This window comes from Hesperophylax consimilis, chromosome 8 (genome assembly GCF_061612785.1).
Source record: "Hesperophylax consimilis isolate HC1 chromosome 8, BYU_Hcon_1.0, whole genome shotgun sequence".
Classification (NCBI taxonomy): Eukaryota; Metazoa; Arthropoda; class Insecta; order Trichoptera; family Limnephilidae; genus Hesperophylax; species Hesperophylax consimilis.
In genome coordinates this window covers 13,961,623-13,980,060 of record NC_142843.1, presented here as the reverse complement: position 1 = coordinate 13,980,060, position 18,438 = coordinate 13,961,623, and the positions used below count along the sequence as shown (strand labels likewise).

Below are 18,438 nucleotides of genomic sequence, written 5' to 3'. Positions count from 1 at the left end.
TTTCAACAGTTTAAAACTCGAAATTAAAATTGAGGAAAATAAAAATAAATTCACACACAAAATTACAAAATGGATTAAAGAAGACAATATTACCAAAATTTCATAGCATAAAATACAAATAAAACCTTCACGTAACACACAAAACCAATATAAACACACATCACCAGAAACACACAAGATTATTTTCAATGTACTATTTTTTAAATTTTAAATATATTATTATGTATTTTTGATTTTAAATGTACAACTTTTCTCATTAAATGTATTATGTAGTTTATATTTCATATTATAAAATGAAGGCCTCAGCACGGGGAACCCACCCAGTGAGGCCTACATTACTGGAAAACCTGAATTGTAAAAAATATTGTACAAAAAAAAAAAAATCCTGTGTCGAGCCAGGCTAGTTATAGTCCATTTTTCAAAGACAGTTTTACCGAAAACTTTACATTTCCTAGATCTAGATAATAACCGATTGTTCCAAGTAATAAGTGGAAATCTAACAGACCGTGTTATTTCAAATTTCAACCCAAAACAAAATGGAAGTGAATTCGGGATGTTAACAATTAAATGCAGATCGAGGCAGGATGGTCGAAATGACTTTATCCGAAGTCATGTCGAATCAAAGTACACAGGTATTATTTAATTAATGAAAGTGTATAATTTTGGAAAATGAATTACTGAAAGAAGTTAAGAGGTATGATTAGTAAAACTGTATAAAAGAGCATAGGGTATTGAAAGGCATCATGGCGTGTCGAGTGGGTGCTTAGGCCCGTAATTATAAGTAATTAGTCATTAGCATTGGCGGATGTAATTAAAAGATGGCGGAACAACAATGTCAGGAGTCAACGACCCGAAATGTTTCATATTTTGGATTTACTTCGGGAACCGCAGCGGTGGGATGGAGTAGAAGGGGCAGGTATATATTTACGGGAAGATGCGATAAACATACTTTAAAACACTACTATTTTAACTAGTAGTTCTGTGAACAGTTGTAGACCTCGCGTAATGTTTATTATTCCGATATGATAGCTTGGAACGCGCACGCGAACTCTGGCGGAGTAAAAAGGTACTATCCAACACGGCTACCACCTTGACAAGATTAACCGGACACGGAACACATAAACAAATTTACAGACAGACGAAGTGCAAAGCTCTCGAGTTAAAACAGGACTTTCGTTACGTTACTTTCAGTCAACTACGAGGCAGCGAATGCAGCCGAATTAATGCGTTTGAGCACATATTATGAAAAAAATAATATTCATGTTTAAAAGTACACCAGAATTGCAATAGGACTAGCCACGAAATTGAATTAATAATTTTCAAAGTTTTACAGGGAATGATAAAAATCGCGTTGAGATCTGAAAATATGTAGAAGCGTTGAACTTAAGGTTACGAATAGAAGGAACTGTGCAAATTTCGTGACGCCAGCACTCACCTTTGGGAGAATTCTAATTGCTGCTTCACGAACATAAAAAAGAGATATTCTGCTTCATAGACATTGAAATAAGAATTTATTGAGAATTTATTCGAGGAACGCAAATACGTTTCTTTTAAAATAAACTACCCGAAAATTAACACATATAAACACAATCCAAAATCTTTTGATAAAGAAATTAAAAACAAACATCGCAAAACAATAGAATCCAATAAACCAGACACTGGAATAGCAATGACACAAGAGGTCGTGTTTTATCGGAACGAGAATTTAAATTATCCCATTCCACTCCCATTCGAGTCGTGGTCACCCTAGCGGTGACCCTGGCTCGGGGGACCGTAACAGGTGGTCCACCAGACCCAGACCCCAGACCTGCCGCACTATGGTCACCCCGGCACCCCGGGGACGGTGCAGGAGGGGTGGACTCGGGTACTACCGGCCGGAGTGTACCAGACGGATAGAACCGGTCGGGAGAGGCGGGGTACCCCGGACAGACCGTTTACCATTTACACAAGAGACCCCATCATCCTTTTTTCATCCTTTAGCTTTAGGGGCATCGCCGTCATATTAACCCGACCCTAGACGGGATTTGTGTTCACGGATTTTCTTTATTGTGTGACTCTAAATATTACGGGATGTTATACAATAATCTCTTAAGAGGATTTGCGAGCAAAGGGATGAAACGACGATTTTCGGTCCCAACTTAGTCTTGTTTTATTTTTTGTCTCAAAACACATAATATAAGATCTTGAAAAAATGGTTATTTATAATGCATATATTATAAACAACTAATTTTGTACGAACAGGCCAACCCAGATGATATCTGCCGTAAATTATATATAAAGGGAGTTAAGTGTCGTACTTGATTTACTTTAACCCTTGATTCCTGACATTATTTGGGGTAAAAAAGTAAAAGAAATTTTTTCCACTGGTGACATCGAAAAAAAACTTCAAAAAAGTGACCGGAGACCACAATTTCAATAACATTTTTTTCTATGTTAAAATATAATTTAAAATGTCAAAATCCCTAAAGTAAGTCAAGTATGACCCTTAACACCCTGTATATATGTACCTTATTTGAATATAAATACAGTGAGGTACACAAAGTGATAAAGTAGCAGTCTTACAAAATATATACGTATTAGAAATATTTTTGTACTGTACAAAATAGAGAAAAATGTCATATTTTCATACGTATTCATTAAAATCTACATTAGGTGATATATATATATATATATACCGGTTTGTGATGTTTCTATTCCTTATGTCTGTGTTTTCTAAATAAATTTATATAAACAGAACTTAACCATCCCACATATATATATTTTTTTAAAGAAATACAAACATTTCTGGCTGACGAACAACCTGAAAATAATTAGAAAATCTCCTACTACCATCACAGTAAGCGGAAAATGTTGCTTGTGTTGTGATGGACGACTTAGACAGCCGAGGAACTGAACTCACGTCGCCTGGGTGGGACCTAGAAGCGGGGACAACTCAGCCACTAACAGGTCATATTTAATTGGTAATAATATTCATATTAACTAATGACGGGTTGTTTCACAGTATTTGAACACTTCATCAAATTTCAAAGGTGATTTTCAAGGTCTGTGAAAGATCAAGTTTTGTTACTATATCAGAAACGTGATACAGCTGGCCAATAATGATATTATAACAGAACTTCAATGGAACCTTTACTGAACTGGGAAATTTACACTGGAATTTGATGAATTTTTTAAATTCTGTGAAACAACCCGTCCTAAATCTACATTACTAAACCATAACTAACTAATAATTTTGAACGTACGGTAATAGAGGACACAAGCAAAACGCATTAAAATAGCGATAAGTGCATTGCATTTATAATAATATATAAATATTCGCTCGAATCTGCAGGCAAACATACACTTAAACACAGCTCGCAGCGTTAATAATTTTGCCCCCTTTTTGCCTGTTTTAAGTGCAGTACATTTCCCGCCCCCTCGTAAAGCTCCCCACGCGAGGAAATGGAAAAGTTTTTCTATTAAAGTGCACTGGAAGTATCCCTGTGTTCAATATTATATTACATTGCTCTGTCTACTTAACCCACCTCCTCCACTTTACAGCTAACACCAAACTGTCTCTGTATCTTTCTTCAGGCTTGTTTGGGAATTAAGGTAATATTGCATAGTTGAGCTGCACTAATTCACAATATACACAAAATGTAAAAGACAATTCAATCTGTCCAAATTATAGAGTGCAGGTCCATCTTTTACAATTAGTTAGTTGGAACAATTTTAGAACATCGAATAAAATTGATTGTCGGGTGAATATAACTGTACCTACTACAAATTAAAATATAAACATATTCAAAATACCCCCACTGAATATGAAATCTATTGTCACAATTATTTTTATCAGTAAATTGGTTTAACCGGTAATAAATCATTTTAAATTTGGGAGGGGGTAAAATAGAATCATATTAATAAGTCGTCTAAACGTGGCTAAACCACAGTTGAAAGCCGAAACAGCTGTAACAATAACAAAAACCAAAAAATACTTGCAGAACTTAAAAATTATATTATTAAATTTGATTTTAATTAAATTTAAAAAAAAATAAATGGAGTTCTACGAATTAAACACAAAAACAATAAATAACATATTTTTGAATCAAATTTTGTCGAGCTCAATGTACGTATAAAGCTTAGTTGAAAATTAAATTAAATATTCTTTGCGAGAAATCCCGCCAGTATTTCATTACGCCTTGATTATATTTAAAAACTATTTTTTAAAGATAATAAACTTTTTTCTTTAACTTTTTTAAAGGTTATACACAACAATCACCCCAAATTTAGTGTACTTTACCCCAGGATACCGTGAGTTTACAAAGGGATAAAATATTTTAATAGTCTTTCGCAAGAAGTAAAAAAAAATAATAAAATTGGTATTATTCAAAAAAAGTTTTAAAAAAACACTCGTAACATCAGTAACAAAATGCAGTAACTTCATTTCGTACCATATTTATATTTAATTATTGAAGACAATATAATATATTAGCGATTCCTAAACGTTATTTTGAAAGAGAAAAATTAGAAAAAAATACGGTCACATCTAGGACTTGAATCCGTGATGCCGGGGCACCGCTCCACCAAATGATCTAATGGGACCATAGGCATATGAATATTAGTAGACCTGCCCTAAGTGATTAAAAGCGTATTATCCCCACTCCCCATACCGGTTCCATTGGAGCCGGCTGTGCTCGCGTATGGCCTCAAGTGAAATTTGAAAACGTGACGTCATCATTCTTGTGCGAACTATGGTCGAGGCATCATCGGTTCATTTTACGAAATAACACGGCAAAATGTTGACCTAATGCTATGAAAACTTGTAAAAATAGATGTGAAAAAGAGAATAAACCCAATTGTCGTATTACATTCCATATATAAGCATTATTTTACTTTATTTTAAGCATATTCACATTGTATAATATGGATCAGTTGTAGAAACATGTCTAGACGCGAAACACAAAGCTGGTTGGTTGCTGGGAAGTAAATTATGAACATTTATAAAAGTGTCTTAACTAAATACTTAAACGAAATATTCGACTCTGAAAATAGAACCGAATTTTTTTGCCGAATATTTCATAACGTGGCGAGTAATTTGCGCTCCCATGTAAAAATGTCTATTCATTTAAAAGCAGATTTTACTTTTAAGAAGTAAATGGTGATATTATAATGCGAGATGCCTATTTACTGTCAGATTGATTTATTGAAGAATCACAGTCAGCTTCACCCCCTTCGTTCTTCAACAGTTGATTTTACCCCTCGCCATTATCTTCTCGTCTATTAATTCCTATGTCTGTGAATGGGACCCTATCTCCATCGGTTATATTTAACTGACTGATTGATTAAGGTTGCAACGTTTTGTCAAAATTTCAAAGCAATCGGAGAATAACTTTCGAGGATGTAAGATTTTGAACCAACGAACATTCACATTTTTATTTATATAGATTATTGAAACAATATTATAAATTAAATACACAAACTATACTTACATAATTATTGTAAGGCGCTCTTTGGGAGTTATTCCACTAACATGGTGTGATAAAAATTAACACAGGATCACAAAATGAATAATGAAGTTTTGTGGTTTCAAGTAGAAGCTTTAGACCATATTTGACAATATTGAAAAGTATGGTAACAATTAATAATTCACGGTATTCGAGAGAGTTACTGAATGATTTTGTTTTCCCTGACAATATTTGAAATTAAAAAAAAAAAATAAAAAGAAAAACGTTAAGAAAATATTTTATATCTCAGTGCCCATAAAAACTGAATTAATGTTAAGTAGATTTAAAACTTTGTGGAAAAAACGCAATTCGTCGTGCACAATTCGAGAATCCAGCTGGTGGAAGCTTGGCCTAATCTGAATAAATGGTTATTGTGTGAAGAGTAAACTAGAATCATGTCCCCGGGGTGGCCCCCTCCCCCGCCCCGCCCCCTGTCCCGGGCTCCGGGGAGGGAAAACTTACCCCCGTGTGCAGGCTGTATGCGCGCTAAAATTGCAATAACACGGAAAACATTAGATATTTTTGTCTGGATACTTAAAAGTTTGATAAACAGCAATGTTGCACAATATTTTTACAATTAAAATGGTTGGTCAGATTTTCAATTTCCAGGTTTTCCAGACGTATATTATGTACGTATAGACTATATTATATATATATTCTCATGGTTTGACCTATCTCGCCATACATTCCCATTGGTAGAGTATGGCGAGCGAAATGCTGAAATAGGCCAAGCCACGATGCGTATAACGTAGTGTGTCTCCACCTTGAAATTTGTATTTAAGAGTCGAAGCGATACAAAAAACAGACAGAAATGTGCTGTGGTATCAGAAGTAATGAAAATTTAATCTTATTTTCATGTTGAATTTAATAACTGAACATGCAAATAGGCGACATCAGCGTTCGTTCACAATTTGGCATCGATATAATAGATTACATTTGCGATTAAATTATATCTTGAAAAAGCCTCGGAGATGTTTTTAAAAAAAACCTTTATATTTGATCTTGATAATTCCCTGAAATTTGCAAGATTCCAGGATTCTAATAAACATCACATAAATAGAGTTTCTAGAAATCCTTCAAATAAAATATCATAAATTCATACAATGGCAAGTTCTTTCATATAAAATAAAAGCGGTTCAAAGATTAAAACAATTTATTCTAGCTAATCAAAATATTCAGAAGTCAACATTTAACATTCTAACTGGTAAGAAATAATTAGTGGAATTGGATTTATTTAATTAACGTCTGCCAAAGCTCTCTTTAAACACAATGACTGGGCCACTTCAAATAATTAACAGAGTGACTTGACTTGTGTAAGAACCGGAGTTAATAGCGGCCGCCCTGGGAAGTGTATGTCCGCCAATTTTAAGGAAACAAGTCTGAGAACTTCAGAGAAATCCAGAGAAAAAGTATATCTCGAAAGGAGTAAAGTTTTGTGGTGGATTAGGGGTGGGAGGCCTGGAGGAGGCAGGGGGAGGAGGGAGAGTTAGGAGGAACTCCGCCAGCTTCTGGGAACAACTTTAAATGAATAAAGTTTTCGATTTGTATGTGCGAATATTATTACAGAGAAGCGGATTTCGCAAGGGGAGAAATACATAAACTGATGCACACGTAAAATATATAATTATATTAAAATGGTTATTTAATAATGGACGACCGGTATTGTGCGGCAGTGCGTGCAAATACAATAATAATTCACGTGATTTACGGAGGTGTGGAAGTGACAGTCCACGTTTTTCTAATAAAACTCGTGCAGAACGGGTTAAGAATGCCTGGAAAAATTCTTTTTGAATTGGGGAGAAATTTTCCTATAATTCTATTTTAAAACACAGTTTTGGGACCAAACAATATAGTTATTCACAAAACCATAGGTATTGGGAAACCGTCATCAATAAAATTTCGTTATGTACGCCCAGTAAAAGATAATATTTGAAAAATAATAATAATTATAATATAATTATTATTATTAAGCTGTCAAAATTCAACAAATTTGGAAGTTTTAGTAATTGCGTAAAATAAAAAAAGAGAGGGAGAGGAACTTGTTTTGTATCATTATTGTAAGAAATAAACGGCTTTTATTTATAATACAAAAATACGACGTCAAACAAAGTGAAGCCAATAAAGTTTCTTAAGCTAATGTTGTTTATATACACGGAGAAAACTTACTAATACAAAATATTGCTTATTTATTAAGAATCTGGTCACATTATTTGTATTTCTTGATTGCACGAATAAATTGACAGGATTCCTAATTAACTGTCGGTAAAACACGAATATGTTATGGGGATGTAGGAACACGTGTTCGTAAAAATTCTAATATATTTTCGTCTTTATATTTAATATAATAAGAGCAGCTACGTGAACACGTGTTCAGATATATTATGAATGTACCGATAGTTGGTTGTAAATGGAGTGCCATCACGTTTTTAACAGGATTTTAATGAATCAGCCGTACTCATTTTTCTCCGTGAGTTTTTTGCCTTAAAATAAATAATAACGTAAAGGGAATAGAAATATAGGTTAAGGATAGTAAATTGAGACAATGCTTTAGGTTCGGTATAACATCTTCACCGGTTCCACCCCGCAGCGTGTTAACCAATAGGTCAACTCATAACGACTGTTGAAGCGTGTACTGGTCATGGCCTGCCATGTTTTATTAAATCATTAAGATCTATGAACTCGCAGTCATAACTCACAAACGACAAGAAAGTGAATCTAGTTTAGCTCCGCGTTCGCAATTACCCGACAGGCACAGGGCCGATCATAAAACCTCTACCACTCACAATCTACAGGGTTTTCCAATAAGAGGTGTTATTTTGAATAGCCCGCTATTTCGGTAGATGTTACTTTTGAAGCTGTCATTTTTTGACATTTGACAATTAGAAACTACGCCATTAATAAAAAATGGAACGATACACGCTTCAAAAACGCATTGAAATTATTAAAATTCACTTGAGAGAATCAAATGCAAATCATCTTGAGTGATGAGGCCCATTTCCACCTCGGTGGCTTCGTCAACAAGCAAAATTGTAGCATCCGAGGCTCGGAAAACCCAAGAGTTATTGTTGAAAAGCCATTCTATCCTCAACGTGTGACTGTTTGGTGCTTTATGGTCCGGCGGAGTCATTGGACCTTACTTTTTCGAAAATGAGGCTGGAGCAACAGTTACGGTGAATGGATTGCGCTATCGAGAGATGATTAATGATTTTTTATGGCCGGAATTGGGTTGTATTGATCTGGACAACGTTTACTTTCAACAAGACGGCGCTACGTGCCACACAAGCAACGAAACCATTGATCTTTTAGGATTGAATATCAAAATAACACCTCTTATTGGAAAACCCTGTATAAAGATAATTAATTGTAAACATGGAAACGCTAAACCATTAGATTGGCGGCCTACGCGATCGAGGATTAAGGCTCTCGCCTACGAATCCGGAGGTATTGGGTTTAAATCAAGTAAAAGTACGAACATTTTATTTAATTACTTAATATCGTTTCACAATAATTACATTTACTATTCATAATACAGGGTGGGGCAAAAGTAATCACCCGTTGTTCTAATTATCGTGATTAATTTTTAATTACGTCATGTAATAAAATCATACAGTTTTCAATTTAAAAAAATGAGATGGATTTAAATCTTTTTTTTCTGCAGAACGAAAACTCTTTCAATACTAAAAAGGTGAGCTGTCATAAAATAAACAAATGTTTTTACTGAAATTCTAGTGAAACGCAACCGTTTTCAGCTTGCAAATTAAAAATTTCCAAGGAACTGTCAAAACATAAAGATATAATTTCAATACGAAGCCTGTGACTAGTATACAAATTGGATCACATGTTTAAATACGATACCAAGAATAAGTACAGTAGTACTTGTTATCAAATTTACAGTTTTTCACGATTATTTTAAAGTTTAGTATGAAGTTTTAAATTCATTTGGTCCACTCTGGTTGTTTGCTGTGATGCATATAAACTTTACATTCGTAAGTCTCAAAGTATAAATTAAAAAGATCAATTACTAAAATATTTCGATTACGCCTGTCACTAACCAAAAGTTCGTATTTCATTTAAACTTGCGATGAAACTAGACATATAGGGCTTGTTAACACATCGTAGTCGGGAGCTTCAAACAATAGACTCTAGCCTATAGCGGGTGTTTTTCGCGATTAGCGCAAAAATATATCCTCATCCCTTTCGTTAGTATCTGAAGACATTTTTGAAGGGTAAAAGAAAATATCAATTAAATAAATTCCACTAAAAAACACGTCTGTTTTGTAACTCTGTATATCATAACTAAAGCACGTGTATATTAGCGCCACTGTATCTTCACAAGTAACGAGTGCCGGAAATACATCCAATTGCTAAACAATTTTTGTGTTATCTCTCATTCAGGAAATGATTATTGTAATAACATCCTCGGGATTATCTCATAAAAGTAAAGGTCCAATGAATTTATAACACGTCATAAAAATATAATAGGTACTCATATTCCCAGTACAACTAACAAACAATCTTTGAAATTTAACACGATAAAATTGCCTAATTATTGCGAATAAGAGTATGTGTGTACATAAAAGAAACAACGGCTTATATTTTTTTGTTATATGTGTGTGTAGTTTGTAATGTCTTCATGCGTTTAGATTAAATAGTCACGGGAAACAATAATAATAATTTTCCTTCCTCGCCTTTGAAGTGGAGCTGGCGTAAAGGATATTTTTACCCGTCCCGCCGATAAGCACCAGTCAGCCGCGCGGGTAAATATACCATTCCCGCTCATAGTGTGTTAATTAGGAAACAAAATGTAGAATAGCCAGAGTGAAGTTATTATTTGTAGAAATGCACACCATATTGCTTTGTCTATTCCGAGGAGAATAAAGTAGACCAAAATGTAAATTTCACGTAATATAATGTAGTGGTAAATGGCAGTCTATTAGATATTTCCACTCCATTGTACGTACATTATGTTATGGAAACGGCACCGATGATAAACAGGCCGTAAAAGCGATTCTAAAAACAGTACTACAACGGATTTTATTATTATTATGGGCGAATTATAAGGCAGTCTGTGCAGCCATAAATATCAAGTTTTATCTACCGATGTGTGCCGACAAGACAGGAGAATGTAAAAATTGAGATTCGGAGGATGAGTAAGTGTAAAGTTTTGACCTTTATTGCCTGAAAGCGATACCAAAGTCTAATCGGATTTCAATGTATCACAATGTAAAGTTTACCAGAAAAATATGCCATTGTATCGTATTTTGACACACGGGCATTCTGACAAACTTTAGTAATGCAGAGCACGAATGACTATCCAAAAATATATAATCTGTACTATTAGCTGATAGTATTATTTCTTAGTGACTGTACAGTTCTTTTTTTTAAGGTTATTAATTAAGTTAAAAGAAATACATATTTCGATTTGTTAACTTAAGTGTACATTGATTAAAACAAAAATAATATAAATATATATATATAAATAATTATGGTTTACTACCTAACTAACATATTTTTCTTAAGTAAGAGCATGGTTGTAATAATTAATAATTTTCCAACAATCTTGAATAGTTCAAGATTGTTGGAAACGCAAGTGGCGCCCTCTGTTATTTTCATAAAGAACCGTTGAAGTTTTCAAACCGCAGCTATGATTACTGATTACTGTACGATTGTACTTGAAGCTAAAATGAAAAACAAACCAATTTCGCCGTTTTAACAAAACACAAACATTACTTAGTTTCGTGTCAGGGTTAAATGTCCCTTTCCCCTTCCAAATCTCTAACATTCCCCCTTTATTAAGGTACCTACCACAGTCCAGCATAATATCACAGAAAAATACATTTTATCACTAGATTTGCGCTAAAACAATGACGTAATCAGATTTTAAGCGGAAACGAAAAACGCCGCGATCCACGTAACGAGGTTTGCCGAATAAAGTTAATCAAAAACGTTTTACGTGACACTGAACACGAGAGAAGAGCAAAGTTTTTCGAAAACGTAGCAAATTGGAAGCTTCCATATCGGCCGGACTAAAAAAACAACGCGTCATGATAATTTTAATAAATATTATTTAATATTTATGAAAAATGGCGTGAGCCTCGGCCGGTTTTAATTAAAGCCATAAAATGGTTTACGACTGTTTGGTCATAAATTAATTAAGGCAATAATAATAATAATTGTAAGTCGGAGTTACCAGTAATATCGGCAATTAAGAGTACGGCAAAACATAAAAATGTGCGGAGGACGGAATGATTTAGGTGTGTTTGTTTTTTGTTCTCATCATTACAATGCCTTCATTGCTAATAATAAATAATATTGTGTATTTTAATAAGTGATTGCATTTAACTTGCTTTGTTACTTGGGCGTGGCAAGAGGCCGTTTATATTTTATAGTCGTCGAATATGTTAAGCACAGAGTTCTCGAATCAAACTTAAGTAAATTATATGATCCGATTTTATATTAATTATTAGATATTACTTCAGGTTAAAATTCTGAAATAGTCGCGACAAAACGATTTCAATTGGAAATTCATATCTATGAATAAACACCACCAATTAGTTTTTTAATATAAATAGAATTGTAAATGTTCGTTTGTTCAAAATCTTAAAAATCCAAAATTTCTTCACCGATTTTTTAAAAATTTTGACACAACGTTGCATTCGAATGTGCCATGTAAAAAAACGTTTTTGTTTTTTAAAACAACGCCATCTGTTAGACGTAAAAGCAACACGCGCTATAGTTTTTCTATCCGAACAGACAGACTGATCCACAGCAACGCGTGGCGTGGTTTTTAAACTAGTGTTATGTTAATAATTAAAATCGATGATCTTGATATTTTTTTTACCAATTTCTCTAAAAAAAAAAATAATATTGTGTAATTACATTCATGAATCTCAAGTTACATAATAATTGTGATTATTTTATATAGATGCATTTTGTATAAGTTGAATCGAATAACAAAGTTTAAATTAGTTAATATTTAGTTTGTTTCATTTTTTCGACCGCATTTTAAAAACGAATAATAGGAAATTGACAATTCAATGCAATAATAATATAAAAAAATAACACATAAATTTGTTTTTGGCCACTTTAATTTAATTTAAACTCTACCGGTTTCGGAAGAACCCTTCCTTCATCAGGAATTCATCTTATTAAAAACAATCGATGATGAAGGAAGGGTTCTTCTGAAACCGGTAGAGTTTAAATAAAATTAAAGTGGCCAAAAACAAATTTAAGTGTTATTTATTGTATATTATTATTGCATTGAAGTGTCAATTTCCTAATAATCGTTTTTCAAATGCGGTCGAAATTGATTTTGCAACTACCGCAAACCTGTGAAAAAACACGGAATATAAGATTATAAGTGTGGGATTTATAAAGCTGAAAGTATATATAAAATATTTGCCTCTTGATCCGTGCCTCTCAAAAACAAATATTGTCAATTAATTTCTTTATAATTTAATTTAATCATAGAGAAATGATATAATTTAATTTGTTTCTTGATCTAGTTAGTAAACGACGTTTCCTTTAAAATGGTATATCCTTGATAAATCACGAAATCTTACTATACTATAGAATAGCCACAGTAAATTTAAACGAAAGAAATACACATTTCAAATAATGTAGAAATAAAATAGTTTTCTTGCAAAAAATATTACATTACAGGTATGTACTATAATATCGCTTTCTGAATTTTTGACACATCTTATTTTTAAAATGACACTTAAATTCAAAACAAATCGGAGTTCATTGAACCAGAGTTACAATCACAGGCACACCCACAGCGGAAATTAGTATTTATGATGACGATAAAGGTAAACAATTTTGTTATAAGGCATAGATTATGTAAGAAGCGTGATTAATTTCCGTAGTTGGCTATTTTGTGGTCAAATGAGTTTTTCAATCTCACTTAGGATTCTTTTATCTCCGCAGCTAAAGCTAAACAAGTTGAAAACATGTTGTGGCCTATTCATTGTCCCGATAACGGCCTGAAATTAGGGCAGAACCCTCTAACCCTTTTTTTAGAGTTGTTCATATTTCATTGTAAACGTTTCTACCTGCTCGAAAAATAAAGGCCATGTGACTTGCAGCGTTGCCGGGTCGATGGCATCTTCCATGATATATGATAGGAGGATATCTTATCCAAATTATATCAAGTATTATTAAGATATAATAATGGGAAGGAGTCGTTGGACTTGCAAACGATGTGAAAATATCATCGACCAATAATATCCATTCAAAGTGCACTACAATGTGGTTATCCTATAAGAATAGTAAGATTAGATCATAATTTGAAGGTTGATAGGCAAAAAGCAGTGGTACCTACTAGGAGAGTTAAAAACCATCATATATTACGCCACAAGTCAAGATGGAAGTCAATATTTTAAAAACTCGATTTCAAAAACATATTTATGCATTGAAAGTTATTTAACATCAGGATTTTAAAGTTAAATTTTTGTTAATAGCATAGTCAATTAAACTGAATAGTGATATTTATTTAATTACTGAAGTTAAATCTTTTATCACGTATCCTCATAAAATGCGAAATTCCGAAAAAAAGAATTGTAACCTAAAAAAATTGCAGGTCGTTAAGACAGATATTTACGAAATCAAAAACAAATTAGAACAAAGTGCCCATTCGTCTCACAATAGAGGCGCTTTTAGTGTCTAGGGTCTCGGCAGGAAGATTGATGCAAATGGCATAAGACATGAAAGTTTTATACCCATAGAGCAAAGCGTAGACAAACGTACAGTGCGAAAAAATGCCGTGAGCTTGGCCGTAAACGTGAAGTCCTGTCCGCAATGTTTACGTTCGCAAGTCGTTCACGCTGACCACTGCGGGCGTGAGGCGTGATTGACACCGTGTCCCACGCCATGGTCGGGCGCCACCCGGTCACGCGTGCAACTAGGTGTCATCAATCGCATCGCGTGCCGCTTGATTCACCGTAGTACCGTGGCCGAATCGGCCATTCGCCGTACGAAGCTTTCGCGGGCTTTCTTACGTCACCCTGGTAATGGATGACAGGAGGAGCGGGCGGCGAGCCCACGTGGCCTGTTACGATGTCGGTAAGCTGGTAGGTAGGTACCCACGCGGGTGGGACTGCGTGGAATTCCAGGTAGGTACGGCGAACACCTGTCCCGTCCACTGTCCTAGAGCCATATTATTTTTAGTAGTGGCAACACCGCCTCGGTAAAACGTGGACTTTTCTTTCCCTGGACAAGGCCAATTCACAATTCACACGCAGCGGGATGTGACCTGACACGTAATCAGATAACAGAATGTATTATATTAATACTGGAGAGTCCTCATTTTCCTGTCTGCACGTTGATTCATTACTCCAACAAAAGACATTTTTTTATACAGCGTATAAGATTTTCTTAACGTCGATTTAAACGGATCTTATATGAACTAGGTAGCTATACTTCCCGGTGCGAAATTTATTTTGTTCACTCAAGTAGATAGATCTCTTGCCGAAGAAAAAAATGTACACGGAAAGAAAAGTATGGGGTCATATTGAGTATTTTAAGCTCATTATGTGATTTACGTTACGTACGTTAGCTTCTAGGATAAAATCTGTGAAAAATTTGTAACACTCACTGTTGAGAGTTTTTGCTGCTTCAGATAACCTAGATAATCTGACTTTCTATATTCTGGTAAACAATATCCCTACAAAATTTAAACACTAAAATAATTACGTTTAATTTTAAGCAATACATCAAGGAAAAAAAACCCTGTTATAATGTTAAAAAATGATAAGAATTATTACCTTCTCTTGCATCTTCTCTTACTACCATAATACTACGGACATGTGTTTAGTGTGGAAGTCGAAAAGCATGTAAAAAAACTGTATTCAAATATATTGTTATGAACAAAGAAATGACTAATAATATTATGTTCGCAAGTAAAGAAGAGTTATTTTACTTTTATGGTTCTTGGAAATTAAGAAACCTAATAAAAATGTAATTAGCCATTTGTAATTAAAATTAGTTTAAGTAGATGGGGATCTATGCCATAAATTAAAATGATTGCAGGTCAAATCGAAGCTAAAAAATATTATTCACAGAATAAGAAAAATAATATGGATTTGAACGTAAAATACTCATGGTACACAATATAACGTACAAAATACGTAATTAAAGATGTATATTTTATAATTACGTTTAACACAGAAGTTATTATCGATAACGTTACGATGTACATATTTTAATATACGAACGAGGGTTTAGCAATAACTAAACATATATACCTACATATCAAGTCGCCAAGCCACAGTTTTACAGTTCGTTCAGAAAGGCGAAACGGCCGTCACGTAAAATAATATACTTATATTTATAAAACCTAAAATTAAACATATTAAATGTGATGTAATAAAGATGTTTTTCTGTTTCTAAATAATAAAATTAGATAGATACTAGGTATTCGTAATAATTTGTGCAGCGTCCTTGAGGCTATTTTTCAGAAAAACGCTGCTATACAAGTTATCAAATAATAATAATAATAATGTGAGTCAATTTAATTAGGTATGTACTGTCACTGTTCAAATGAAACTAGGTAGGTATAGGTAGGTACATGAATAACTGTATGATATTACAACCAAGAACTATTTGAGAACAATTTGAATCAGCGTGGGGGGAAGATATATGACAAATGCTTTTACGTGCTTATTTTTTAATGATATATCCCTTTCCACGTCTCATCAAATACCCACAAAATACCTTAAGCCTGTATAGTTGCCTTAATAAAATAGTTTATTTTGTATTACTCTACACACAAATCATTTCAAACGCAAGTCATACAAGATGGCCGCCAGGAAATTTCTTCTCACCCTAGATTCGACTTCAATGTCATTAAAAAAATGCACTAATTCTGTGTCCAGGGTATTTTCATTTTATAAGTATCTTATCCAAACCGAATCTCGTCGTTTATACCATTGTAAAGAAAAATTAAATTTATAAAAAGGTTATGTTTAGACTTACGTAATTCAATACATCGTTTGTGTGAAAGCACTATGAAACAATACATGATTTTGTACAATGTGACGAGAACCTAATATGTAGTATATTATCTTCAACTGAACAAAAATCAGGAACAGTATTTTTTTGGAAATACATAATAAAGTGAGTCATTTTTATCTTATTTAGCCATTACTTCCAATAGATTAAAACAGAATATTAATAAGTACCATCAAGTTTACTTTCAAATAATATTTTCCGACGGAAATTGTAAATTATAAAATTGCGTGACAGAATTGGCACAACTTCAATAAACGTTCAGTTAAAAACGCGATTACCTAATTTCATGATGAAATATTTTGTCATATTATGTATTTCCTGTTGTAATAAAATAGCAATTAAATTACAACCGCACTTATTTACGAATTAAGTTTTTAAATGAGAGCAATTTAGGAATTTTATTGTAAAAATACTTTTATTCCGGGCTACACGTGGAGGTCGTCACATCAATTATTATAAAGCATACTACAACAAATTAAGAAAGGAAGAATTGTACAAAGAAATGAAAAAAAATAGGTGCATTAAAATTTTTATAAAAGGAAAAAAAAAAAAAGAAAGCACTTATATAATAAGGATTATAAAACAACAGGAGTTTCTGAGAATTGCGCACCTTATCTAACCAATATGACATTTGAAAATAAACCATCGAATTTCCTTATTTGTACATGTTGCCCTGTTGTGAAAATTATAAAAAAACTTTTCAAATCCAGACAAACGATAAAGTACCTATCTATATGATATATTTTATAAGATATTATTATTTTTATTCTATATTTGAAATTTTTTTTTGATTTAATAGAAACAAAATTTCTTAGTTTTCATCTTGGCAAGTTAAGTTACTTTCCGTAATTTATTACGTGTACTATCTATTTTGATAAGATTTTACAAAAAGAGCTCAATAAGTAGGTATATATATATATGTATAATAATATATTGAAATAACCTATATGTATCTTATTACCAAGAAAATTTAAAAAAAAAACAAAAAGAGTAGTCAATAATATAATAATTATAATTACAAACATACGGAGGTATTTATAAATGGATGTATTTTGCCGATGTCAAAAAATGCAAGAACGGTGTTCGCCGAACGGCAGAATGCAGAAATAATTAACATAGATTGTATTGATTTCGTATTCAAAATGCCTGAATCCAAGTATTGTAAAGATTTCAGGTCAATCGTCACGCCATATTGCGATGAAAGTAGGCGAGTGCAGATGAGGACTGAAAAACCATTTTGTGTTCCACATTTTTAGAATTTATCATTGTATCTCGTACAGCAAAAAATAATAACGAGTGTTCGATTCCAAAAAAGAGAACAAAAATAAACAAGTACCGCTAATTGAACATCTATCAATGCAAATTTTCAGTTAATGTGATAAAAATGTTAAAAAAACTATATTAGACTCCAGGTAAAATTTCTGTTCAAGCAAAATCTTATTTTAAATGAGGGCATATTTATTAGAAAGTTCAAAACACAGACCAATGTTCATTTTGTCATTACTAATAAATAAGTTTTAGAATAACCTCTTTACTCGCTTATAGTGCAAAAGAAAAAAAAACATATACCTAATTTAAAAAAAAAAATATTTATCTATTTACCTACACCAGAGCCCGCGACATTGTTAAAAAAATGTTAATAATTATTTATATATTATTTTATGTGTCGGCATGTTTCTGTATCCTCTGTTTGTGCATAAGTTAAAGCCTAGCATGTAGTATTTGTACAGCACCCTGGGATAGTTTATCAATACAAAAAACGGCGCTATAAAAATTATAGAATTATTATTATTACTTTAGTGCCATCACGCTTCGGTTCAATGAATAGCCATTATATTTCTTTTATTAGCAGTTGATGAACAGATTAAAAATAAAATTTATAAAAACCGTTGAATGGTAATACAAAAATAGCCACGATTTGAATAAGTACCTAACCACCAACGGA

At 33.0% G+C, this 18,438-nt stretch overlaps 1 protein-coding gene across 8 annotated transcripts in view; it reads right to left on the bottom strand.

Annotated features, from left to right (window-relative positions):
- The window catches only part of LOC149421584 (uncharacterized), a 559,544-nt gene that overhangs the window by 76,167 nt on the left and 464,939 nt on the right, over positions 1-18,438 (bottom strand). The window lies entirely within an intron of this gene.